We start from the raw sequence: 27340 nt of genomic DNA on the forward strand, positions 1-27340 counted from the left end.
CTTGTTTTATACCATTATACAACTATTACAAGAATAGCTAAAAGGTCACATGCATCACACAAAAGTCCTGGAAATAGCTTTATAAGGAGACTCCAGACAGATTGTTAAGATGGAGAGGATTTATGCCTGCTCCCCACCCCTGCACAGTTCAACCCTTCCCTTTGCTGTTTCCTCATTCCTGCCAAATCTTTGGTTGTGTGATTAAAGATTAAATGACAGCATAGCAAACCATGTAAGGTTAAAACTGATACATGAGATCACCCAGAAGAGGCAGACAGGTGTTCAGATTCTGAAGATGGGCAGTGGAGAGAATGGAAACAATGTCCTGTTGTAAAGAGACCATGATGCTAAACTATATGTTGGATTGCATCATTCACATTTTCATAAAAAGCCTCCAGATTCTTCTTTGATGGCAAACTTATTCTTCAAACTATATTCAAATAGAGATAGAGTATTTAGACCTTGCATTATACACAGGAGAAGATATCAGCCATAATATTCCAGGAGACATGGATTCCCCTCCATAGATAGGATTTAAGTGGTAATGATGTCCACATTTTTTTTTTTTGTATTGAGGTGTTGGAAATTATTCTACTTTCCTAGATGGAGGCCACACCCAATTCTGAGTCATGAATAATGGTAGCAGCTCTGTTTCACCTACCTTTAACTGCTCACCTATTCATTTACCTCACATATTTAAATACCACAAAAGAGTTTGCTTTATTATACATTGGGTATAAAAATACACAACAACCCATTTCCTAAAAAGACTGTAATCACGTCTACAAAATGCTAGTAATTAACTGTGTGCATGGGTAAGTCTAAGCTAGTTTCCTGAAAAACCAAGAGACAAATCTAACCTTTCCTCAGCTTCAGGGCATGCATATAATTTGAACATTATTTCTACAATGCCAATGTACTTTCTTCCTTTTTAGTGAAAAGGGTGATTAGGATGATAATAGGAATAATACTTGGGCTTAGGGAGCCTTTGACTTCGGTTTACCAGGATGGTTTCTGGCTCTCCAGTAAGCTCATTGGACTGAAGTTAGCTTTAGATGGCAGTGAGTTTTTCATGCCTCTTCCCCTCTGGGCTTCCTCTTTCTCTAATAAAACTACTCATCCACATTCCTGTCTTGAATACCAGCACTTAAAATGAACTGTCTATATCGAATAACTTTAAAAAAAAAAAAGGTAACTCGAATAATAGCAAAGAGTTGTTCACTTTCTTTTCCCACATGGCTGCACCTGTCACATACATGTACTGGTCCCTGACATGAGGCTTTGATATTGATCTGGAGGTTTATCGATCTCCCACTTAATATAGGGATACTGTCTACCAATAACTTAGGTGTTTCCAGAGGCACTCACTTAATCTTTTTTTCACTTACAAAACAAAGAAAAAGTCTTTACTAGGGTGACTATTAAAGCAGTCCAGTGTGTCTTATCCCTAGCCGAGCCCTAAAATCTGATGAAATACATTTTAAGCTAGCTTTTGCTTTTGTTATATTAGTTTGGGATTGGATTTCCTCCAGTGGTTCAAATGAAATGAGAGCATGATCTTAAAGTATTTAATATACTCTCTTCCCTCTCTTCTTAATTTGAATCACAGTTAACTCTTTGCAAGATGTTTTCAAAGTAGGAAGGGCACACTTCTTCCTTGTGATATTTGAGGGGGCTCAGGTTTCACCTCTGTGGTTACTCAAGAAATATTTAAAGCAGTTTCTCTTCTTATCGCCTATTTCTCATTGGGTTTTCTGTTTATCAACAGGCATTTAACAAACTGTTCTCAATGTTATTAGCATAAAACGATGGTGCTAACTCATGACTCTAACATTTGAGTGGAGTTCAACAAGACCGGTATGTCTCTACTATGAGGAAGCAGCTATGGTGACTCAACTGGTCCAGAAGAAGACTGATGCTAAAGAGTGACTGGGAGCACATCTGGGTCTTTGCTTATGTTGGTAAAAATCAGCAGAACTGGAAGCTGTCATTCTCTTGAATCCAGGATAGTATCATTCCTGGCTTGTTTAGTTCATCAAAAAAGTCTTAAATGATGCTGAAATTTAAGAGTAGGGGACATATGGTTCCATTGGGAGGAATGTCAATGAAATGGCTGTCTTTATGCTACCTCTCCCTGTAGCTGCTAATCAGTTACCCAGGGAAGAAACTTGGTCTTCCTCTCTGAAGCTTTCTTCCCTTCTTGACCTCTTCTAAGTAACCCACCATAGAAATGTAGAGTATATAGAGCATGCATATAACATCTAATCATAACTTAGGCACATATTGATTACATCACACACATATATCAACATTAGCTACCAAGCTCTCTTAACTGGCCCCAGAGTCTTTCCATATCTTTTGAGTGCCTTGATGGCACTCTGTAGCACACACTCCATTCCTAAGTAGTTTCCACAGTGGTCTCTGCCTCCAGCCTTGCTGTCTCCAAATCTACTCAATGGTGGTTTTGCTTTTAATTGCACAATGTCACTGTCCTGGTTAATATTCCTCAGTTATCCTCCCTTGCTATAAAGGTCACATGAAGATTTGTTTGTGTGGCCCTCACCAAGGCCCTATATGATCTTGCCCCTGCCTTCTCTTTCAGTTAGAAGTTGTTAATATTTTCCTTTCTAGGTGAAGTCTTCAGCTTTACCCAAATCTAAGTACAAGCTGACACCTTTCTTTGAAATGTTCTTTCCTGCCCCCTTTCACTCCCACTGTTCCCCATTCCCTTTGCCAATATAATGTCTCATTCTTCAGATTTTGACTTAGTTTTAAACTAGTCACCTCTCCTGGAATAAAACCTCATTCATTTACCCATTCATAAAATATTAAGTACCAACAATTTTCCAGGTGTTCTTATATACCCTGCAGATATTATAATGAGCAAAATAGACAGAAGAGCCTTCTGACATGGGATTTAGCCTTCAAGGAAGAAAAGTTAGGCAATAAGTAAACAGATAAAATATACTGCATGTTAAGTAGTAGAAAGTGCTAACCATAAATAAATAAATAACATGGACAATAAAAAATACTGTAGTTGGGAGTACTTGAGTTTGGCACAGGACACACATAGGAAAGATATTACCTGAGTCAGTCTTGAAGGGATTGTTGAGGGACTATCTTTAAGGATGTCTGGGAGAAGGACATTCCAGACACAGAGAGGCTGGTGAGATAGCTCAGTTGTCCGTTAAGAATGCTGCTTTTACACAGGACTTGAGTTTGGTGCCCAGCATCCTTGTCAGGCAACTGACAACCACTTGTAACTTCAGATCTAGGGAATCTGACACCTTCCTCTGGTCTCCATAGACATCTGCACACAATGTGCTGTACATGCACACAGATGCATATACATACACATAAACAAGAATGAAAGTAAACTCTTTTAAAATGAGTGTAGAGATCCTGAGATATGTGTGGACTGCTAGGTTTAAAGAGTGTAGGAACCAGAGCAACTGGAGATTCCTATGGAAGAACAGAACAAAGAGTGGGAACTGAAGTGTTGAGTCTGACAACAGACAGCCTGGCAAACAGCTATGAGGACTTGAATTTTATCTTAGGAAAGATGGGAGACACTACAAGAGTCTGAGAAGAGAGGGTTGTTATGACTGTGATTTAAGGGATCCCCTTCCTTGCCCAAATCCTTTCACATTACCTCCAGCACTCATAACTTTTCATCTATCGTTCAATATAGTTGTCTCCCTCCCTCATGCTTAGACTGTGTGAGGAGAGATGCCCTACCTGGCTGTTAATATTTTATCCCCACTGCCACAAACCAGTGACTATGAATCATAGGTTTTCAATAAATGTGTATTTTTTACACTGCAGTGAGTCAATGAAAGCCAGCCTGCATGCTAATCTTTAATCTTTTTTTATTTATTGCTACAATTTCTTTAAGAAGATTGATAGCAATAAATAACAATTTCAAGGAATGGGGAAAGACATAAGAGGAGGAAGTGATAAAGAAAGAGAAAGGAAAGAAATTCCCTAGAACTGTCATGGTACTCCTCTTTATTCTGAGAAGCCCAACTTCACCTTTGCACTCTGGGGTCTCCAGTGGGAAATGGCATTTGTCCATCTATGAGATCATAGACATGACCTTTCAGTTCTTTGGAAAGAAATTTTTACAGTGGATATTGGTTAGACTTCTAATAGGGAGAGAGAGGAGCTTTGGTTTGGGACTATTAAAAGGATGACAAGGGAGAAGGTCCAAGTCACTTACATACTTATATATCAACAGAAGAAAAAGTGATGGTTATAATATATGTGTACATGCATGTGTAAGTGCACATGCAATGTATATGTACAAAGGCTTTATTACTATTTCAGTATACTTATTGGTATCTGCTGTGTGTCTATTATTAGGGGTAGAATGTCTCCTCTCTTCACAGTCTTAAAATACAAAAGAGTACTGTATTGCTCAGATTTATGTTACTATAAAAAATATATAAAATGATATGGTAATAAAGAAAAAACAAAATTATATAGTAAGGGAGCATATGATGACAGGAGCATTCAAAGCACAACTTTTCATAAGAGTGAAATCAGGAATAGGAAAAGGCTTGATTCTCACAGTCACCTTGAAGAGCATGCCGACTGTAACCTAAGGACATTCTACAAGACCCTACTTCTCCAAAAGTGCCACCACCTCCCATGAGTACTATATTAGTGAGGAGCAAGCATTTTTAACTTAGACCTTTGTGGGAATACATTAAACTATAGTAAGGCTTAATAATTACAGCCCTGTGTAGTAACTTAGTGTGTGTGGGGGGATGGGGGGTGGGGCGGGAATGAGTGCTGAACAGAATATACTGGAAAGAAAAAGCAAGCTAATATTGGCTATATTGTTAGTATTTCTTGAATATCAACATGATGAATTGCCCCCTGACCAAGATGTGATGTTCTTCATGCCTGATTTAAGGGCTAAGCTCAGGAAAGGGTACTCTGAGGATCATTTGGAAAAGCACACCTGATGTGTCTCATTAAGTCACAACATATTCAAACAGGAAAGGAAAAGAAAAAATGTATTCAGTAGCTGGCTTAAATTGTAAAGAAAATAAGGCCCAGAGAGATTTGATCTTGTGATAATCTGCATATGGGAAGAACGGAGAGGAAAACAAAGTCTCTGAGCCTGGAACCAGTTAAAAGTTATTTTGTTCCTTAAATCTTAAGGAGAATGTCTCCACCACAAGAGTGCAGTGTGTGTGTGTGTGGGGGGTGCTGATTAGTGGGTGGTCTCCATTGAGAAGCCTCTGCCTTGGTGGGTGTGTTAGTTTCTTGTCATTTCATGTCAAATAGCTTTTACTGCTTTTGGAACCTGAGTACCCTGTAAGGGCTTCTGTTATAGCTGAAATTCTGTTTCTCTGCACTATGATGATAAAGGATGCTTGTGAGATCCAGCCTCACCAATATGAGCCCCACAGTATAAGCTTCCTGTTTCTCATTCTTCACCTGAGGAGTGTGGGCTTGCAGGCTTTTAGGCTTACCTGGTTTGGATCCAGCTTTCTAGAACACTGGGAAAGCTGGAGCAATGCTCAAGCTCTGTTGTACTGGGTAGCTGTTCCAGCTTTGACCTTGAAACACTTCCCCTAGTGTGGCAGCAAGTAACTGTCACACCTGCTATGACCTGCTCCTGAGGTATAGCTGAGATGGGGCCCTTTAAGACCCAACTGTGTATATGTGCTGCCCACTTCTTGACCCTTTGTGGTTCTGGAAGCTGGATTACAGACCAAGCTAGATTTCTCTGCTGAATTGCACCTCATTTCTCCCAGATCCTGTAACCGACCCCTTACTGGCTGTAAGTTACCCCAGAAATAAACTTCTTTGATTACTAGATAAATTATGTGGAACTGCCTCATTAATTATAGCAATACTCTGGAAAGAAGGAGAGCACCAGCCAGGCAGTGAGCTTTTAGGGATCACCAGGAACTTCTGTATCTACTCTTCATTTTATTAAAATATCCCATCTTTGCATGTAGACTGATGTCCACTGCTATACTATGTGGAGGTGAGATATGCAGCCAAGCCAATAAAAACTAATTTCAAGCACACACCCAGTTTGAAGAACTCACCCAATTATAGTGTCAGCATGAGTCACTTACCCTGAACTGTTTTACTATTGTGACCCTAATTTGAAAGTCACCACACTTGCTATGCATGACAAACTTGAAGCATATTTTGCCCTCAAGTTTTAAGGAACTGCAATTTAAAGCATCTATAATAAAATAATCTGCAAGTAAATGAGGTCTCCCCAAATTAGATGCCCCTTTGAGCAGGACAATGAGCAATTTTGTCTAACATGATAACATTGGCAGGCTCTGGAAGTCTCTTTATTAAATAGTAATCCTTTCTCATATAGGATTTTACATAATCTGGGGGGGGGAAATTTATTAACCTACTTGATATTGGACAAAAGGCAATATTTCTCTGCTTGCTGTATCATCATGGCTGCAGGTATTCCTGTGGGGAAATTGTGGCAGCTTTACATTGTTTTATGCTATGGGCATTTCTCCACACATAGCATGACTTTAACCCTACCTAAGGCAGAGAGCACTAGTCACCTGTCATCTCTTCCTGTTCATGTCCTCTTTGTTTATATGATGAATGTTTTTAATTCATTATTTAGTTGCTGTCTGGTACACACCAAGGAATTAGAGCTACTAATGATTTATCAGTGAGTGAAATAGAGAAAGAGCTCTGCCCTCAGTAGGCTTGTGTTTTGGCAAGGGATGGATTCAAAGAATCGTGACAAACATTTAAGTAATTAATGTGTATACTTGAAACTAAAGCTGCAAGTACAGGAAAGAGTGAAGTAGAGTTAGGAGGAAATGCCCAGATTCCAGCATTAAAGGAGTCATAGCAGGATCAGCAAAGACTTGGAGGAAGTACAGGAGTGAGGAAAAGGTCTTCTTGCTTATAAGGATCTGATAAAGCAAAACCTCAAAGTGGTAATCGAGAACACCAAGAAGTTCTTGGAGATGATTGTGGATAAAGTCAGGTGAATAAAGGCAACCAATGCCAGCTAGATAACTGATAGCACTGTCTTTTCCTTTTCTGTATTTTCTGTTCTGTATTGTTTTCCCCACATGGGTTCAGTTGGAAGAAGTAAGGGAAGTGGCCAAATTGATTGGAGTCTTGTAGTCAATGGTGAGGCATCAGGGTTTCTGTTGTTTTGTTGAGATAGGATCCCATGTGGCCCAAGCCAAGCTCAAGTTCATTGTGTAGCTAAGGGCGACTTTTAACTCTTCATCTTCCTGTGCTTGCTCCCAAGTGCTGGCATTACAGGTGTGTACCACCACACCCTGTTCTTGGTTTAAGTCTGTTTGAACCATTGCAGTTGCTTAAGGGAAGTGTCAGCATAACTCAACTTAATTTCTTAAAAGATTACTCTTGCTAGTGTTTTAACCAGAATTGTCTATTTAGAGAGGATGACCTGGTATGACAGGGAAAATAGGAGTGGACCACATGTAATGCAGAAGAACGTCCTAATTTCTAGATCTGGATGGCAGCAGGTCTTGAAGGTCTTGAAGATGACACTAACAAGAGTAAAGCTGAGGATGACTGACGTCAGCTCAGGGCTTTAGTTTGAGCAACTAGAAGGATGGGCTTGCTACCAGATGATACAGAAATAAGAGGTGGAGTCAGGAATTTCACTTTGCATAAGTCATTTTGAGAAGATAACATGGAATGAGAGGATGTGTAAGTCAGGAGAGAGACATGGACAGGAGATAGAACTTGAGTTGCCAGCAGCTAGAAAGTGGACAGGTTAGGAAAGTGTGTATGAGCACAGGGGAGTGAATACAGATAGAAAAGAAGACAGAGGTCTAAGTTGGGGATACTCTACCATCAAGAAGATAGGATAATTTGTAGGAAACAGGCAGAAGTTAAACAGACATGACCATCGATGGAGTAGGAAAGCCAGAAAGAGATGGCTATGTTGGCAAAATGTCTTGAGTGGGTGCTCAGAGTGCCAGATTGTGTTGAACAGTAAAGAAAGTTGATTACCAGAAATGACCACTCTAGCAATGTGGAGGTCATGGCTCCATCACTGATAACTATTTAACAAGACTGGGACAAAATTTAATTGGACAAGAAGGGGGTTGTGTTTTGTCTTTTTTTCTGCCATCATAGTAGGTGAAAACAGTATGCAGATAATACGTTGACAGAGTAATTTTAATGAGTGCCATTGGGGATTTGTTTTAAATCCTTGGAAAATATTCAATTGTTTAATCTCAGCCTTAATATTCCCAAACTGGTATGGATCTTAATTATAATCAAAATTCATTTGTTGATAAATCAGCCAAGAAAATAGACCCAGATTTTAGAAAGCCCTTGTGACTGATTTGAGAACATTAAATTATGTTTTTATCCATTTAGTATGAAGTAAAAGTGTTAATAACATACCTTATTAGATCTTGATAATTTAAAGCAGTGGTTCTCAGCCTTCCTGATGCTACAACCCTTTAATACAGTTCCTCATGTGGAGGTGACTCCCTGTCATAAAATTATGTTTGTTGCTACTTCATGACTGTAACTTGGCTGCTGTTATGAATCATAATGTAAATACCTGATATGCAGAATAGCTGATATATGATCCCTGTGAAAGTGTTGTTTGGCCCCAAAAGAGGTCACAACCAAATTGGTTGAGAGCCACTAAATTAAAGTGAACCATGGACTCTTCAAATAGCACTCAAGGTTTTATTTGTTTTATGTGCTTTAGTTCCCCAATAAAAGAATAAACTATTTGAAGAAAGCAAACAGGTCTTATAATTTTTATGTATTTTTTTGAGTCCAGACATGTTGTGGACCTAGTAGATATGTAGTTTATTTTTGTTGGCTTAATTATCTGTTCACAGTTTGGCTGATTTCGCTCCCTGACGTGCATGCCACATTCCATAATGGTAAAGCAGGAGTCGATGATAAACCAGAGAGAATACTTCTGTTTAGGGAACAGATGCAGTCTATTTGAGAAATTAGTGATAAGTAAAGACTGATATGTGTACCAGTAAAAGATGGGCTTGTGATTGCTGACCAAGGAACTCCAAAAGTAATAGGCATTGACTTGATTATACAGAACGCCACCATCCCTGCGTACTTTGATTTCCTTAGAACTTTTGCAGCTAAGGGCCTGGGCAAGGAAGACTGGTAGCTTTTGATGTGCATGTCTGTTGTTATTTGGATGGTTTTTGTTTTGTTTTCTATAGAGTCTCTCTCTATAGTCCTGGCTGGCCTAGAATTTGCTGTGTGGCCAGCCTGGAACTCACAAAGATTTACCTGCTTCTACTTCCCAAGTTTTACGATGAAAGACATGTGCTACCATGCCCAGAAAGTTTAAAGGCTTGAAACTCAAATTATTTTATGGTGGTTGTGGACAAATATTCTAAGGAAATTATTCCTAAAATACTCTCCCATTCTTCCCCTTCCCCTCCAAATAAGGAAATGAAACATTTACAAAAAAAATCAGCTGATATGGTATGGGGAATTCACCTTATTAATTCAATTGTTTTGAACACTTGCAAGGCTACAAAAAATGCATAATTTTACATCTCTACTAACAAATCACAGGAGCTCCAGTTAATTCTCTTTCTTTTCTAACAGTAGTTATTTTGTAAAGATTAAAAAAAAAAACTAATAAAATGGGGATGGAGAGATGACTCAGAGTTTAAGAGCACTGACTGCTCTTCCAGAGGACCTGAGTTCAATTCCCAGCACCCACATGGCAGTTCACAACCGTCTGTAACTCCAGTTCCAGGGGACCCAACACCCATGGCAAAACACTAATGCACATAAAAAAATTTTAAAAAGTAGTTATTTTGCTTCTTTTTGCTTCTTTTTCCATAAATAATTCTATTGTAACCAATGTGATAGACATATGGCAGGTAGGATTTCTGAATTCTTTTAGAATACTTGCATATATTATTTAAGAATCTTTTGGCCTTTGTATGTTGTCTTTGCTTGCATGATCTGTGAAAAATAGCACATTTATTTGACTACAAATTTTGAACATATTTTTATACATGAATACTGGCTGATTATATTTCTCTTCTATAAATTATAAAATTCTGTTGAATTTTCTGTGCCTTTACCATTAATTTGTTAGAGTTATTTATGTAGAAAGTATATTTTCACTTTATTTCACATTTTTTAAATATTCTCAAGTTTTGTATATGTTTAAAGTTTGTGATTTTGCTTCCATGTTATTCAAACATTAAACATTTCAGGCAATTTTAATTCACACCTACTTATACTTTCATATGAAGAGAAATGTTTTTATTTTGGTCAAATATTCAAATTTTTCCTGTTAGTGTGTTTAAAAATCACATTCAGCATAGAGTTAATATTTCATATGATTATTATTATTGGACTTGAAAATACTATAGTCACATTGTGAATATCATCATAGCTAACCATGATCTCTTCACCAAGGGGGAATTCATACTAATAGTTTGCCATACTAATGTTTGATCTCATGTGTACATTTGAAACTTATGCAATTATCTCTTTATGACCATTCAGAAACCCATTCTTTTGCATCCTTTAGGCCTCTTGTAACAAAAGTGTTGTCTAATTTTTTCTGTAATGTATTTATGTTTTATATATAGTATGCAAAACATAAAAGCATAATATAATTATGGTAGTTTAAGTTAATGCAACTTTCTATTATCTGTATCAACTTATTTATCTCACAAGACATTTTAAAGATATATACATGTTGACACACAAAAACCTTTGTAATCCTTTTAAATAAGTGGATTAATGTCAGAATCTTTGAACACACAGTAATGTGTTTGCTCATTCTGCTGGTAGACAGTATAACTTAATTCCATTTGCCTTACGATGGGAGCAATATCACTTGTGTCTCCCACACATATGTCAAAGTTTGTCAAGGCATGTGTCTTGACATACATGAGCATTCTTGGAATATATGAGGGCACATTTTCAGTTTTCTTTGAACTTATCGCATGGCTCCCTGTGGTCCTTTGAGAACAATTAAAGTCTCTATCCTTTAGCTTTTTTGTTTAGATTAAAAAGGAGACAAGATACCTTTGCCTCAGTTGTGTTGGGATTCCCTGTGCTAACATATATCCTGTCTATAACAGTACCAGGTAATAACAAGGATAAGCTTAAGGATGCTAAGTGAATCATGACAAGTATAGAAAAAAAAAAAAGACATTCTATAGCCTGACATAGGGAACTTGAAAATGCAAACATAACAGAAACAGAAAATATGATAGAGCTGTTAAGAGCATAGAACATCTCAGAAATAAGGTCATAACAGTAAAAGACAGCAAAGAAGCAGTACATGAAAAAATCAGAGACAAGTGTCCGTTTAGGAAACACCAAATAATTAATGATCATTTTATCTATGTAGTCTTGCGAAGGGATTTCCAGAAGGATTATTGATAGAGAAGACTACCCTGAATGTAGATAGTGTGATCTCATAGGCCAGCATCCTCCATGGATTAAAATAAAAGGGTTTTTAGAAAAGGAGAAACGGGTAGAGCTCCGGGAGTCCAATTGGCGAGAAAGAGGAGGGTTTATATAATTGAGAATTGTTGAGACCAAGGTTGGATAAAGCACAGGGACAAATAGCCAAACGAATGGAAACACATGAACTATGAACCAATGGCTGAGGGGCCCCCAACTGGATCAGGACCTCTGAATAGGTGAGACAGTTGATTGGCTTGATCTGTTTGGGAGGCGTCCAGGCAGTGGGACCAGGTCCTGTGCTCAGTGCATGAGTTGGCTGTTTGAAACCTGGGGCTTTTGCAGGGACGCTTGGCTCGGCCTGGGAGGAGGGGACTGGACCTGCCGGCACTGAGTCTACCAGGTTGACCTCAATCCTCGGGGGAGGCTTTGCCCTGGAGGAGGTGGGAATGGGGGGGGGGTGAGCTGGGGGAAAGGGGAGGGGGGTGGGAGGGGGGAGAACAAGGGAATCCGTGGCTGATATGTAGAACTAAATTATATTGTAAAATAAAATAAAATAAATTTTTTTTTTAAAAAAAAGGAGAAAGCCAGCCAGTGCAAACATGCTATCTCTCTACATCTTGTGTGCTGTGATTGATGCCGGGCACAACACCATGCTTCCCTGGCATGCCCGCCTTGACATGTCCTCCCTGCCATGGTGGAATAAAACCTCTTGACCTGAACCAAAGTATCTGCCTTAAATTTTTTTACTTTAGGTATTTGTTATAAATATTCTGACTAATGTAACACTCTGAAAATTTCATGCAAATTATGTTCAGTAAAAATAAGCATCCATATAACAGTGGAGGGGCAAAGGAAAATTGGGGGAAGATTTTTCTTGTGAGTCAAGGAACAAGGAAGGATGGAGCTGAGCCAAAGTATGTGAATGTGTGGGGCCTGATGCACACAGACTTCTGAATAGTCTTTGCCTCTGGGGAAGAAGATGGTAGATACTTTCCCAGAGCCTTCAACATCCATTAGTTGACATTTTAAGAAAGAGAAATCCAAAACGAAAGTGTTACTGTCTTGTTGAATGTGGGAAGTGCTTACCTTATCACTCTATCCTGGCTTCTTTTATCTTGAAATGTTTTATAATTAAAAGGAACTCTCTGAAAGTCAGGAGATGTGGGGAAATAACCTTGGAAGAAAAGGGAGAAATGTTCTAAAATATTTTTAAATATTAGTTCATTTCAAATAAATTAAAATTTGGGCTCACTATTTACTTTTTGGCTTTCTCTTTAACACAAAAAATGGAAATGAGTTAAGTCAACTTAGACCAATAATGTTTAGACAGGAGAACATATTTGCTATTAATTTTAAAAAGGAGCTATTTATTTTTGAATTATTTGTCCTAAATTAGTAATTTCACTGTTTAATTTTTAAAAAGTAAAACAATGGTGGAATTATTTCCCTCCCCTGAAAATTCTGAACATGCTATGCTAAGCAGCCTAAGGAAGGTTCGGGAAGATGGGTGGGGTTCTTCCTTGTGGTCTCTTTTCTTTGCACCAATTCAGGAACTCTGACTTTCTCAATACTTTGCTTTTTGTTAGATTCTCCTATGGCCAGAAGAACCAGGCTTCAGAAGATTTTCCATACACAAATTTGGGTATATGGGTTTCCATAGAAGAAAGAACATCAGGTGTTGATTGGCCTGAGTAAAGCAATTCTACTAGCTGCACAGCATTTGCTGCCTCCTATAATTGATGCAAACTTCATTAAAGAAAATGACAGATGGCATATGGCTGCAGGCAAAATGCCAGTTCACATGATGAATCCTACCATAATCTAGTCCAGGATAAACAATGTTTTTAATCACCTTGAAAAAAAAAACTATCATTTTTTTTTTTGTGAAAATTAGTAATAAAAATCTGGCAACCAACAGGCATTTGTTTTTTGTTTATACCCCTGCATAAATTACCTCTGAAGAGTCTGGGGCCACCAAATAATACAATGAGTTCTTCACTTAGATAGTGCCACAGGTGACTGACCACAGAGCCTCAGGTTTGCACACATTTCTCGAGTTGTTTAAAATATTGCACAAAACCTGCAGTGGGATTTATTTATTTATTTGTTTGTTTGTTTATTTTAGTGTGTGTGTGTGTGTGTGTGTGTGTGTGTGTGTGTGTGTGTGTGTGTATGTGTGTGTGTGTGTGTATGATGAAACAAATGAGTCTGTGAGGCAGGTCCTTGGACTCTTTGCAAACAGCTTTTGATCCCAGACTCCTGATGCACTGCATTCCTTTCACAAGGGGGCATCAAAGAAAGTTGAATTTTAGGGAGATAATTGCAGTTTTATCAAGTTCTGATGCTAATGTCAATGTTTATTGTTTAAGAAAATTAAAAAAAATCAATTAGTTTTTGTAATAATGTGTTCTCTTAGGCAACTTTACATGAAGAACATAATTCTGCATATATGTATGTATTTTATAGTCCCTCAATAAAGCTCAGATATGTAAAGAATAAAGATAATTGTATAAAGTTTATAGGAAATAGAGCTCAATCTTAATTTGAGTCCAGGGAATTGATACAGTTAATTTTAGTTAGTGATTCATGTCAGCCTTCTTTGCAGAAACAGAAATTGCCTCTGGCTAATTTGAATAGACACATGAATTAGAGAACACTCGCTGAATGGGCAGAAAGGCAGAAGAACCAAGTGGGAATTGGGCTCCACAGTGTTTTATTCTGCTCAGGCTGGTAGAACAGAAAGCTGTGGATGGGCAGTTGGTAAGGAGCAGAAAATGTATTATTTGCAGCTTTGGAGGTGGCAAATCAGAGACTAGTGTTCTCTAAGACTTGGTGTTTACATGAGTCTCCTCCCTCACAGCCTACCATGGTGTCACTGGATTTTTGCAATGCGAAAAGGGCATGGTAGTCAGGCTAAGGCAGGAGGATACCCAATTCATTGTCAGCCTGTACTTGCTGAGATCCTAGCTCAGAAACAAAAACTACGACAAACAGAACTAGTTCTAGAAAAATTTAATCTATTCCAGAATCTTTCAGAGTAATATTACTTGTTGTGAAATACTGATGACCATCTTCCTCTGTTCTTGATGGGCCTTTAGTCACTGGTGTTTTCACACTGTAAAAGAAAACACCTTACTGATCATATGGATATAGTCAAAAGAACACCTAAATAAATCGGTTACAGGTAGCTATCATCTTGAGGTCTTTGATGGAAATGGTATTGTTTTTTAATTTAAAAAATGTAAATTTTTGCTTGTGGCAGACTAATGTTACTTCAGTTTACATAAGATACTACTTGGCATTAAATCAATTGTCTGAAGGTTTTTAAAGTAGCCTTTACAGAACTGGATGTGAAGGCTCCTACCCATAATTCTAAATATCCAGGTGGCTGAGCAGAAGCAGTTTGTGTGAATTTAAGGACAACTGGGGGCACACAGTTAGTTACAGGCAGCCTTGGCTGTAAAGTGAGACCCTTTCTCAACAAAAAGCCAATAAAAATATAAAATATTAAAATCTTTATAAATTAAAAGCCATTGATAGTATACCTATAGTACTTTACAAATACAAATGAGTTGTTTATATATTTCATTCAATTAGTACAAGCAAAATTCATGTCATTGCCCTTCAGCTTAAACATTTCAGCAGAACTAAACTATATCACTTAATTTTTTTTGACTTTTTAAAAATATTGTTTGAGACAGAGTCTTACTGTGTAGTTCAAGCTGGCCCCAGACTCATGGCAATTCTACTTCTTTAGTCTCTTGAGTGCCAGGATTATTACAGGCTTGAAGCAACTCAACCAGCCTAAATACTTACTTTGAAATCAGACAGTATTCTAAGCCATTGGAGAAAATTTAACAATACCAATGGGTTATGTTCAAATATTAGTCATTTTTAGAGATACTTTCAAAATATATAATAGTGAACATATTAGAAATTAATCTAAATAGATGAGTTTCTGACCCAAATATTTAAACATCATAAAGTGATCAATGAATTACTAATTTAAAACACACACACACACACACACAACTATTAAGCCTCTTGAAGAATCAATTACATGATATTTTAGAATAGTTAAATACACCCAAAACCAGAGCCTCCATGTAACCAAGGTAGAGTGTATAGGATCATTTCCCCTGAGCCTTGGGAATGGTTGTCTTAAATAGCTAAGGTTCTTTAGGGTCATTAAATTAAATGTCTTGTCAGCTTGGTCTCCAATACTTCCTCTAACTGTGGTTGAGTAGAGAGAAGGCCCTTTAAGATGGTCTTACCAGAAAATGCATTCATAATGTACACATCAAAACTTTTGTTCTTACTAAGAATTTACATGGTAGAAGGCTGGAGACATAAATAGTTTAGCAGTTGAACATGTGCTACAGACTCATGAGAACCCAAATTCAGATCATAGCACCCACATAAAAAGTTGAGTGTCTTGTGAATACATTTATCTCCAGCTCTGGGGATCCGAAATTATAGGAAATCCACCAGAGATGAACACTCAAATGTAATTTATTGCCAACTGAAAGTCTTTATTCCATCTGGCTGGGACTTCATTCAGGATTGGGGACCCAAGTGTAGCACCAAACATTTAGGGTAAGGTTTTTTTGGTTTGTTTGTTTTGTTTTGTTTTGTTTTGTTTTGTTTTGTTTGACACAAACCATAACCTGTTATCTCACTCAAGGGAAAGTTTTGTGGAAGCAAGCAGTCTAACAGAAGCCAGTGTAAGCAGTTAGCAGGAGGTTGGTTACACATACAGATAATTTAACAGAAGCTAAGATAAGTTTTCTGGGGCATTGTGACCTCAGGTTCCTAGAAGAGCATTGGGTAAATTTTCCACAGAGCTTCCCATTGAAGACAACAAACTCCAGTTAAACCTTAAATGGCCTCAGCAAGAATACAAGATGAAGGAAACTCTGAACTAACTATCTTGCCCTGTCACACCAACACACTCTTCTATCTTCTGCATATATTCTGGCACATACATTCATACACAGGTGTAAATATGTGAACTAAAATGAAATAATTTAAATTTACAGATAACAATACAGTATAAAATTATATAATGACCTTATTCTAAAATGCCCAATAGTAGATATGTTCCTGACAACTGGTTTTAGAATATACTTCAATAAATCAAATATTAACATATAAATGTGCTTAACTTTCATAGTCAATGGAAATATTAAAAGACATTTTGTAAAAGTGGGGTTTTTTTGTTTTTTACAAATTTCAACTTAATAATTTCAGAAACATATTACTTCATGTCAAATTTTCCCAGAGTAGCTACAAGTCAGGTTCCTTATGTTCTATTTTTTTAAACTTCCTGGTTTGAGGTTAAATTTTTAAGTAAAGAGTACCACTATTTCACTTTTCATTTATTCTCAGTATTGCTTACAAGCCAGAATTAATAGGCAGCTGACAGATCAGGTGCCAACCTTTCTGGTCCTCACTTGTGTATGCACAAAGAAGCTGCTGGGTGTGGTGACACACAACTTAATCCCAGTACTTGGGAAGCAGAGAGTGTTCAGGGCCAGCCTGCTCTACAAAGCAAAAAAAAAAAAAAAAAAAAAAAAAAAAAAAAGACAAAGAACAGACAGTATGGCACAAATCTTGTTCCATGCTTTTGAAACAGCCTCCCTATCCTCTCTTCTTCCAGATAACAAGCATGTCCTCTCCCTAGGACATGATGATGAAAGGTGACCCATTTTCAAAGATGTGTAGGTCAAAGGAGTAGGTTTGACTGAAAAGAAGGGAAAGTCAGCTTGTGGTCAGGTGACCTAAGACTCAATATTTAAGAAAAAAGAAGTAGGGTGGCCGGAACATGCCAAGAATGACTGGAGAGTTAGGACCTTCCAGCCTTCAAGGGCTCAGTAGTAACTCTAAGGGGAAGGTGGGCTTGAAAGCTATGAGGCAGCGATGAACCTTAAAGGCTCGGAAGAATTCAAGGAATGGCCTGTGGCCAGTTGCCAGAAACACAATAGAATACAGAAATGGAGGTTCAAAGGCTGAAGAGAAGGAACATGAACGGCATATGTAGAAGGTGCCCTGCAGGAAATAGCAGAGAGGTGATAAAAAAGGGAAGGATGAGTAGTCACTTTTGTTGTTTGTTGGATGAAACCTGTACAGTAAAGGAAGCTTACAGGCAAAGAGACTCCTAGGAGGCTTCTACACAGTTTGTTTGGAGATAGAATCAGATGGCAGATGAACACATTGAGGACTAATAAAGGGCTGACATGATACACATAACTAACTGTAGAGTTCTTATCAACTCCTAATAAGAATTTATATAATAGTAGCATAGAATTCTTACCAAAATTCTGTAGTGATATTTGTGCTTTAATAAAGTTTGCCTGGAGATCAGAGGAAATAGCAAGCCAGTTTAAGTAAACATAGAAGTCAGGCAGTGGTAGCACATGCCCTTAATCCTATCACTTAGCAGACAGGGTCTCTGTGTGTTCAAGGACATACTAGGGAACAGAGCCAAGCGTGGTGACACATGCCTTTAATCCCAGTACCAACCATAGAGACCTGGAGGTCTGTACAGACAGGCAGTAACAAGGAAGTGAGGTAGCTGGACTGAGATAGCCAATGAGAGGGAAGAACAAAAAGGCAATAAAGGTGCAGGTAAGACAGGAAGTAACTCGCTTTTGGAAGCTGCAGAGCTGGTGAGATAAGGTTGTCTGATGGCTCTCACCATTTCCCTGATCTCTCTAAGGCTTTCACCCCTATATTTGGCTCCGTGCTTGTTATTTAATAAGATCATTTAGAAATTTGTCTACAAAATTCATTTAAGTAAATACAAAAATTTATTTTTAATTTATTAGTAGTATGACTTGATTACTATTTTTCCATTCCATTTATAAAAGTATTTAGATGATAGTAGGAACAAGATTGATGAAATTGTAGACATTTAGTCTATTGGAGTTATCTGTGGGTATTAGAGTACTTACTATTAGATGAGGTTAACAACAACCCCCCTTGTAGCAGCTTAGCCGAGCCTCTTAATGGTCCAATGTGGGTGGGACTTGATTCCAGAAGAGCTGAGGTACAAAGGACTGCAGGTGATGGAGGCTTTGTCACTGTCAGCAAATGACTTATATAATTACCCTAGGCACCAACATACTTCTGACAAATGAGTAAAATCATTAAAGAAAATGTGTCAAATCTTGATGATTTTATCTTCACATGTTCTTTTCAGAAAATAACAACAGGGTTATCCTGAACTACAAAGGAAAACTGGAAAATATAGTCTACTTGGATACCCAGACAGAAGGGTGTATGGATTTAGGTGAATAACAAGACAATTTGGCTCTACAGACAGATACCCACTGGACTCATGGAAGGCTTCTGTGATACTTTGAATGTAATTGGCCCTCATAAGCTCATGGGGAGTGGTACTATTAGGAGATATGGTTTATTGGAGTACTTATGGCCTTGTTGGAGGAAGCGTGTCACTGTGAAGATGGGCTTTGTGTTCTCATATATGCTCAAGTCATACTCAGTGTCTCAGTTCACTTCCTGTTGCTTGTGGATCAAGATGTAGGACTTTCAGCTCCTTCTCCAACACAATGTCTGCCTGTACATCACCATGTCCTGCCATGATGGACTAAACCTCTGAAGCCACCCAAATTAAATGTTTCCTTTTATAAAAGTTGCTTTGGTCATGGTGTCTCTTCACAGCAATACAAATCCTAACTAAAACAGCTTCTGATGTCATGTCTGCCTCTACCAAACATACCACTTATGACTAGGCTCTTGTACTGGCTGCAACACTAGTTCATGATTATAATCACTATGAGATTTGTATTCCTAGCAAAATTGGAGTGCTACAAAAAGTCATTTACTGCTAAGGCATGAGTTACTTTTAAATTTTACTTGTATTCTAATACCTCATGTTAGACTCATCAATGTATCTTAAATAATTGTATTATTAACTGATTTTTATCTCTGTAAAATAAATTATGTGACTAAGGAGAAGCAAGGAGGGAGGATAAACATGATCTAAAATTAAGGTATTTCTGTGTCATGTTACAAAGTTCAAATTTTATATGTCAAGTAAAATGAAAATATATATATATATATATTCATATATATTTCTGCATATGTTTGTGAATTACTCTCTGTAATTATTTATAGACAGTCACATGACTACAAGAATTTCCTTGGAGGACTTAAGCTATTTAGTGAAACTAAACTCATAGTTTTGTTTGATCATGATGTCCTAGTTTCATTGCTTTTTCTATGATAAGATACCCTGACAGAAAGCATCTTAGGGTAGAAATATTTATTTTAGCCCCAAATTATAGGCTATAATCTATGATTGTGAAGATTCAAGGCAGGAACTTGAAGCAACTAGTTGCATCCTGGATCAAGAGCAGAGAGAGAATGAATGCATAAATGCTTACTTAAGCTCAGTTGTCTCTCTACACTTATACAGTCTGGACCCAAACCTAGGGAATGCTACCACCCACAGCGGGTATGTATTCCCAACTCAGCTAATTCATTCAAGGCAGTCCTTTACATACGTATCAATAGGCCGACCTTATCTAGACAATTCCTCATAGAAACTCTTCTCAAGTGATTCAAATTGTATTAAATAGACAATTAAAAAATAACCATCACACATGGACATTTTGTTCATTTATTTTCTGATTTTGGTAGTGGCATTTAATACCTATTTGACCCTAAATAAGTTTCTCAACTTATTTTCCTTCCTCATCTCCACTTGCCACATTGTATTTTCTTCCTCATTTTTTTGGACAATAAACTCTTGGGTTTTATAATGACTTCAATTTTCACCTGGTACCTGCATTTTTGAAAAAAAAAAAAAAGAGGGTGAGGTGGGCTATCATCATAGACAAATAAGCAGGGATTAACTGGGGTGAAATAATGAGTTTAAAGAAAACAACATATCATCACGTAAGGTGTAATTGAGGGGTGAATCCCTTTTTACCTTATTATAGTGAGGAAGCCAATTAAATACACATTTATTCAAGTCAGCATGAACAATGTCCTGATTATATGAAGCATTCACTAATAGTTTGCTTCCCTCTTTGGTGAAGAAAATGTTTCAGCCAGTCTAAGTTTAATTTTTGTTGAGAATAGTAAGTAATAGAACCAAACACCATCCACTCATGATTTTTTGAATCCAGCAACAGGATTTGCATTGACTGAAGAGCACTGTGTTTCCCTGTCTTCAGGGAATAATACTCTATTATTTTCTCAGTAAGTCTGCTTAGGGCTTAAAAATATTTTCTTGATCTGAAGCACCTTTTCAACCTCTCAACCCTCCTTTCTTTTGTGTTAGGCCATGATATTAATTATCTAATTTATGAGTATTTGAGGGATTCTGTAGAGAATAAATTGACAGTGTTCCAGACCCTGCATTTAAGAAGTCTTTGGGAAGGGAGACTAGGATAAAAATTCAGTATAAACAACCTGTTTTGATTTGTGTCTGAAGGATCCTCCCAAAGACCCCAGTGTTTAAGACTTAGTCATCTGCACTTGTTATTGTCAATCACCAAGAGATGGCCTGATCATGAGGACCCTAAATTTATCGGGTGGATTCATTAGTGAGCTCTTGCTCATCTGGTAGGAAGACGTTGTAATAAGGCTGTGTCTTTGACAGCTGCCTCCTGCCCTGCCTCCTTCCTGCCCTCTCTTCTTCCTGACCACTTTGCTTCTATATTCTGTCCACCACGCTGTTTCACCTCAGGCCCTCAGCAGTGGAGCAAACCAGTTATGGACCATACACTCCAAGGCGACTCTTCTATCTTTTAAGTTATGTTCTCAGAAATTTGTCACAACATCTCTAAGTGAATGCATCACTCTTCTAAAGGAGTTGAATAAGAATGAGGAGCTATTTTCTTAACTTTCTTAAAACTCATCTAGTTCTAAACTAGCCAGTGAATTACATGTACTGACTCTACTTTCTTTTACCTATGAAAACTGACAGAAATTTGAAAGTCTTCGTTTTAGAACTTTTTTCTTGTGTTTAGCTCCCCTTACTCCTTCTTAAATGTTATGTAACAGTGGAATGAAATGCAGATATGTTGTGGCCATTTTAGAATATTCATGCTAAGAATAGACATTCTTGTGTACAGTCAAGAACTCAGCCGCTGAGGTGGGAGGGTGGCTTGAGCTGTGGAGTTTGAAAGTAGCCTAGGCAATCCTGAGATCCTCGTCTAAAGAAAAAACAAAATCAATTAGTTTTCTTGAAATAGCTGCCTTGGTCATGCATTATTATTTTGATAACCTCTGGAATTATATCTAGATATTGCTAATGAGAACTACTTAGCCACATCCTTTTGTTCTTCTCTGTACTTCAGATATGAAATGAAAATCTTTTTGGAGAATGTTCAAGTGGGGATCTGGGATATCAGAGGTCACTAAATCTAACAATTTTATTGGCCACCAACTATTCATTTAGGTTTACTGTACTCAGGAATTGAAGATCTTATTTCTCTTCTATTCTGTATGATAGTTGAAAGAATTTAAGCTATGGATTTTTCACATTCCCAGATCCCAGATTGCAGGGAGAATTAGTAGCTTCAGGTGGAGAAGGAAGGTTGGGGTGCAGAAGTATAGTGCTTCTGTAGTAGCTCAGCTCCTCAAGGAAGTTGTGATTGATGTATTCAAGGGAAGCACCACAAGGAAACTAAAGAACATACTGAAACAATTTCTCCTGTGTTTTCAAAATAAAGAAATCACTACCAAACATCAAAAGCATGAAGAATTTCAGAAGAAAGGAAGTTTGTTGAGGTGGCTATGAAGGAGTTGGAAAGCTTCTTACAAACGTAGGCTTCCCCCACCATCTGTTGAAGCTCCATGGTCTCTGACCATCCATTCAACATTCTATACATTCATCTCTCTACTTACAGGTCAGAGCTTGATTACAGTGATTGTTCTCTCTTAGTATCATGTAAGGAGGTTCTTGATATCAGTAGATAACCCCAGTAGCTGCTCCTTTCTTCCCTTCACCTTTTTCCCTTTTTATACTAAGCTTGTTTGGTAACTCTAGAGTTTAAATCCTTGTGATGCATACCCCTCATTGAAGATGCTATGAATTCTCTACAGCAAAGCCTTCCTAATTATTTTGTTGACAGCTCGTAGTAAGAATTCTATTTTATGTCTGATCTAATACATATGTACTTATGTGGTTGAAAATTCAAGTTTTATTGAGCATATTATGTATGATATGTTTTGATAATTTGGCTCCTCTTCAACTCGACTTCAGGTACATAGGTGGGAAGGAAAACTGCTGATGAATATTCATCAAAGAGGAGGACCATTTGCTCCTCAGTTTTGCTCACAATAAATAAGTTTCACAAGCTGGGCTTTGCAGACCAGTTTGTAAGCAATCACTACAACAGTCAGTCCTGAATCTGGACCTCATAAATCAGAATGTGCAATGTGTGCTGGCTGCCTGTAGGAATGTATCCTTCAGTCAGTTCAATGTGGGTTTTAAAGTTTAGATCTATAATCATCTTCAGAGCCAAGCTGTAGCTCAGTAGTAAAGTACTTGCCTAGCATGAACTGGGTTCAATTTTCAGCACTTCAGCAGGAGTGGGGGGCACTTTAACACCTAAACATTACCTCATTACAGGAGCTCGTTTCCATTTTCAGGTGGCATTTTGACTTTTGTGTGGGTATACAGTTTAATTCTAATCTCTGAGTCACCCATGCTCTTGTTGATCAAGAATTGTCCATCAGTTCCAAAGGTGGCAGGGGCCGTGGGCCTCTATTCAAGTGTACTATGTGCAAGGTGATATTCTAAGTGAATTGTATGGATTATATCTCTGAGCTCTATATCATTTATGATACTGTTAGCTTATTTTGCAGATGGAGAAACTGAATCCTAGGGGAGGTAAAAATATTCTGCAACATTATAGCAAGGAACTAACAGAAATATGATTCAGATGTTGTTGGTACGTTGATGCTAAAACCCATGTTCTTACCTGGCACACTACCCTCTACTTCTCCATACCATATCAAACAAAAAGTAACAGCTGTGTCTGTCAGTGAACCTTGAGATGATGATGCTAACCTTCGGTGTGCTATGAAAAGGTGAATTAGGGGATCATGTGCTTCTATTTCTTTTTAAGTACCTTATATTTGCTTCTGGAGATACAGTAATTATTCTTGCTCCAGTCATCCTTCAGTCTTGAGGAGGAAGTGGGTAGGCACTTCTGGCCTTTGTTATCTTTGGCTTTGACTCATTGTCTCCTGTTAGAATACCATAATTTCTATCACTTCAGTGACCAATTATCTATAATTTTCAAACTAGCAATATAATTCAAATATTTTAAATATAGCAAACTCAATACTAAATGATAATCATATAGCAGGTGCACTTACAAATTATTAAATTCATTATGTCTAAATATTCAAATGATTCTAACTATATAAAGGAGTTTGACAATACAAAGGGATAATTTAAGGTATAATTTTAGAACTAAATGGCCTTTCAAAGTCATTACTAAGGAAACTTTACTGAGTTCCCTGTTGGAACATTCCAGCTAGTCTTCCAGAGACTTTCTAGCATTTTCTCTCAGTGCATTGTAAGTAGAGAGGAGAGCAGACTGCTCAGGAGAATTGAATTCCAAAGCATAAACTTTAGAAAATATATGATTAAAGTTAAACTATGGCTGCTGAAAAAGCAAAGAAATAGGAGACTGGATCTATGTAGCATGATCTACCTATAAGAAAAGCAAAGGTATAAATGTCTACGTTGTTTTCAAGGATTGGTACTAAGTGAAGGGTGGGACAGATTAAGATTAAGTAAATGGAATTGATAAGCTCCCAATGAGTTTAAAGCTCATCTTTACTTCCCTCAATGTCACATTCAGTTACTTACAAGAGATATGTGTCATGATCTCACAGTGGGACTACCTATATGCTTCTGTGTTAAGAAAGCTATCTTAGACACACTCTAGTTCCCCAGACGGTTTGGGACTGTGCTTGGCTCTTATGCATGAACTATTCAGAAACACTTGACAAGTTAGAAACCCAAGTATTTCTTCAATTCAGTCTAGATACAAAGAAGGCGTAATAGCTTTAAGAGCAAAGGTGTGTGTGTGTGTGTGTGTGTGTGTGTGTGTGTGTGTGTGTATGTGTGTATTAGTATTTGCATGCAAGTGTATATGGCCATGAAATTAAATGCTCTATTATTCACTCAGAAACTAAGATAGAAATGAGGTAAACCCACTATCATTTTTTTCTTCTACCATTTCTTTTCCAGCTATATTCATGTCTTAGTCTATGATCCAACAATTACTATGGTCATTTAGTAAATAACTGTCAATAATCAAATGAGATAACTCATTATCTACTTCAGATCAACCTAGCTGCTATGTTTTTTACAAGGCTTAAAGAAATAACAATCCTGTGTAGACAATACTTTGTGTCTCAGTAGTTTTCAAACTCTCTATTATTTTTTCATATAAAGCTATTTACCTTGGGTACTTTTCTTCTTGCCCCATCACTCTTTTTATCCATGGGTATTATTGCTAATTTCTTTATATTTATTTAGAATACCAAGAATGTAACTGAATTATATGGACTTTGATAGGGTACTATACAGTTTGTGTCACATCTAGTCCTAGTTTTAGGCACTGACTAAGAAGAGTTAATCGGCTTGCTTTCTGGATGGGTATTTTGGGCAGCTGTAATTAAATAATTTCTTTTTCCCTGGTTGCAATATCTTATATTCTAAGCAATCAATGGCTTTTCTCGTATAAGAGATGTTTTGAATGAAAATTCTTCAATCACAATTTTTCTTGTTATCTTTGCTTCGGCACCAAAGCTTGCACTCTTGTAACTAAAATAGTAAAAGCTGCTGTGTTCTCAGTTTCCCACTCAGTGGAAGCACATGGGGAATTTGTTTTTATAACTGATCTCAGTTGGAGTATTTCATTCCTCATCTAGACTTAAAGATTCTATTAAGCCATAGTAGGGCACACCACCCACAGTCTATGTCAAACAGTTTCCCCAGAATCTTCCGTGTGTGGTGCTAATATACATTTAAGCTTATTTAGACCAATGTTTTCAAAATTCAAAACACGGGATAGAATTACACACTGTGGTAGCCAAAGAAAATGATCTCTCTGTGAGCAAGTTGGATAAAGATCTATATGAGAGAGCTGAGGACATGGGAAAGGAAGGGGCAGGAATGAGACTGCCTGTGTGCAGCCACCTCGGGCAATGTGATCCCCAGGCCATGAAAGAGTAACCACAGACCCATCCATACATTGCAATATTGAAAGGAGTTCAGATAGATAATGTATAGTATTATTTCATAGTAGTTTAGATAAAAGAAAGAGGGTATGTGCTTCCCTAAACCTAGATAATATTTGGGTTTTAAAGTATATGGTTTTTCTTCAAATTTTGTTGAATAAGCTGGTGAACTTATCTGAAAATTAATTCTCTTAGTAGCTGCCATATTTCATGTTGTATTTGCTGGGTTTGCACACTCAGAAGAAAACAAAGAATTTTTTTTTCTTGTCAAAATTTGTGTGTACATGTGATAGACTAACTCTCAGGAGACTGAATCTCAAAAACCAATGGATAGCTGATTTCTAAGACAAAGCATTTCATGCAATAAAAACAATACAATGCACAGGGGTGGATTACAATTTAAACACTATGTATTTTTTCCTAGCCCTAACCCTGATACTCCATTTTAAAAATAAAACTCTCTCAATGCTTTCTTTAAATCTATGAAGAAAAGAGGCTATATAAGATGACGTGAACCTCCAGCATGTAAAATGTGTGTTTGTATGAAATTATTCAATTTAGCTCCAGAAAAGCTTAACAGTGAGGTAGAATTGAATGTAGCCATGGTCTTTTAAGTAAGATGCATACAGAAACATAAAACATGTTGGGAAAATGAGCAAAAACTCTTAAGGACATTTCTAGTTTCTTCAAAGGAGTGCTGCTGGATGAAGGACGCGTCCTGTATCAAAATGGAAACCCCAAATAAGGGCAATGTGGGAAAAAGTTCAAGGCACTGAGAACATGTGGGGCAGATGATTTGAATGTCTTCCCAAACCTCTGAGAAGCATTAAGCTGAAGCTCAGCCCTTTATCTTTGACAAATACCACACCGTGTTTCTGCTTGTTATTTTGTAGTCCTGGTGCTCTTGTCAGCTTGTTAAATGGAACTCTGGCTTCAGTTGGGAGAAGATAATGTGGTAATCTCTGCGCTCTGCTTGCCTCGGCATCCAGAGGAGCGGCTGTGCCCGACTGTGTGAGGCCGCCCAGTGCCAAGGGTAACTGCTGGCAGCTGGCCCGATGGAGAGCAGTCTGCACCAACAGATTGAAAATGTTCTTTTCAGATCTCTGGATTGGAACTTGAGCTTTACTTTTCAAAGTTTTATGTCCGCGGCACGGTTCGCAAAATAAATTACGAAACCAATTGCTTTAGGAGCCTCCAAGCCGTGACATTAAGGTGGCTGAGTGTTGTCAATTGTTCTTGATGAAACGCTCAGGAGCAGCCTCAGAGTCTCTGTCCATCAGAGAGAGACTGGGCAAATTCCCTGATGTGTGACAGCCTGCAGATGTATGGTACAGAAGTCTCATGTATAAGCACTCTTTTTCATGAAGGATGGGAAAGAAGTGGAACCATGTATTTGAGAATTCTTAAATTATTTCAAATTAATCAGGAAGAATAGGATGTGCTTTTTAAAAGAACTGTTTATTTCCACAGCGGCATTCTGAGTGAAAAATGTAAGAAGCAGTGTTCTCTCTGAAGCTGATCCTTACCCTGCAGTTTTCATTCTGCCTTCCAGCAAAAAAGTGAAGAAGGGCAACTGAAAGCAGATTCACCTTGTGCATGGCTGTTCTTCCCATAGAACAGTTCCGGATCTCTTTCTAGTGGGGAGCTGAACTGAACAATCAGTGTTTCAATGGCC

This window comes from Peromyscus eremicus, chromosome 4, assembly GCF_949786415.1.
Source record: "Peromyscus eremicus chromosome 4, PerEre_H2_v1, whole genome shotgun sequence".
Taxonomy (NCBI): Eukaryota; Metazoa; Chordata; class Mammalia; order Rodentia; family Cricetidae; genus Peromyscus; species Peromyscus eremicus.